The sequence below is a fragment of the Chinchilla lanigera genome, unplaced genomic scaffold (assembly GCF_000276665.1).
Source record: "Chinchilla lanigera isolate Chin_1 unplaced genomic scaffold, ChiLan1.0 scaffold00085, whole genome shotgun sequence".
Taxonomy (NCBI): domain Eukaryota; kingdom Metazoa; phylum Chordata; class Mammalia; order Rodentia; family Chinchillidae; genus Chinchilla; species Chinchilla lanigera.
Window position 1 is genome coordinate 9,163,939 of NW_004955486.1, and position 1,911 is coordinate 9,165,849.

Here is a 1,911-nt window from a genome sequence, read left to right on the forward strand (position 1 = left end):
CACTAGAGTGAATGACCCTGCTCTACACATAAACTGGACCTCGCCTAAGGTACACAGGAGGCAGAAAGCATCAGCATAGCTTTCCATTTAAAACATTTTGTATGCTGTGGGTATTATGTTCTCTCATACAGCAACATCCATAAATGTCACTCCTCACACTCTGTAGGCTACAGAATAATAGATGCAGTGGAATGCTTCAGTAGCCCTAGCTGCTCAGACAGCTGAGGCAGTAGGATCACTTGAGCTGACAAACTCAAGAACGGCCTGGGCAACACAATTAAACTCTGTCTCCAAAGAAAAGAATCAGCCAGTGGCACATGCCTATAATTCCAGCAGTCGGCTGGCTGAGGCAGGGGGATCGCTGTGAATTCAAGGCCAGTGTGGGCTACATAGTGTATGAAAGGCCAGCTTGAACTACACCGTGAGACCCTGTCTCAAAGAAAAAGAGCCAGTCTTCCTGTAAGAGGAAACTGTCCCCACCATGTGGCATTGCCCTTATCTAAGGTCTTCTCCCCTAGTGACGATTTCCCCATGATTCAAAGACCGGCTGAAGGGCCTTTGGAAAACACCATGGCGCTCAGAACTCCTGCTGGAAGTGTTACCACATATGTGCCTTCCAGATAGGAGCAGCAGCTGTTCTGTGCAGGGGGCCCCACCTCAGGCTGCAGCTGTGCTTGCAGGCTGTCCTTGGCCTCCTGTGGACACTCCCAGCCTTCTGTCTCGCCAGGCCTGGCATGGTGGCCAAGGCCCTTAGCTGGGAGAGATTTCGTTGTCGCTGATGGGTGCACATCAGGAATAGGTAATGTGGCTGGTACAGTAATTTGGGGGCTTCTGTATAAAATAGCAAAGTTTGGGAACTTTTAACAACTCAGATTTTTGAGGCTTCCAGGTAATTTTCCTCAGATATGTTTTCAATTTCCAGAAAACAACTACTGTTAATTAGTTATGTTAACCCTGTGACAGTTTATATGGAAAATTGAGGTCCTTGCATAAACCATATTTGCGTGTGGAAGCTAATTCTGTTCTTAAGTGATTAAAATGTTGGTAATTCCGTCTTCACCTTGTGGTGCTTTGATCATATTTATGTTATGACTGATTTATCAGCTGAGATCTTATAAAAGATGCCGCTCTGGTCTGTCACATCCTCTGGGGAAAAGAAGTCTCATTTAATAGGGTGGTTTTCTTTGCTTCTGATTTGGGGAGCGCTGTCTGCCTGACTTGTGGGTGTGCAGTACTCACTATGGCCAGACTCGGCCCATACCTAGAAGTGTTGTTTCTGAGCTCCTGGGGTCCCAGAGCCCCCTTTCCTTCGGTGGACTGGGAGAACCACCAGACACCACGCATGTCCTTTGAGGCTTGCTGTGTGGACATTCTGGAATCTTCATGGTCACTGCCGTGGCTCCCAGGTCCAGTTTTGCCAGGCCACCTCAGTGCTGCCCCCTAAGGTAGTGCCCCTGAGTTTTTGCATGGCAGCATGGCACCTGTGAAGGTGAGTCTCGTGTTCTTGCTTTATGGGGAGACCAGGTCCAGCCATGAGCATTGCTTCTCCCCCCCCCCCCCCGGTACTGGGAATCGAACTCATGACCTTGCGCTTGCCAGGCAGGCACTGTGCCACTGAGCTAAATACCCAGCCCTGAGCATCACTTCTTAGAGACGTTTTCTCTCTCCAGTCATCCAGCCTTCCCAGCAGTGTGTCAGCCCCAGACATCATCACACCATGCACACCAGGCTGTCTTACTACCCTGGCCCCCAGCCAGTGTTGTGTAAGTTGCAACAGATGCTGAGGAAAGGGTCTGTGATTTATAATGCAACCATAGCGACCATAGCACCAGGCCCCTTGGTCCCAAAAATCCGATGGCTTCTCGTGGTACCCAGCACTCACTCAGCGCTTTCTGTGTGGTGTCTTTGCAG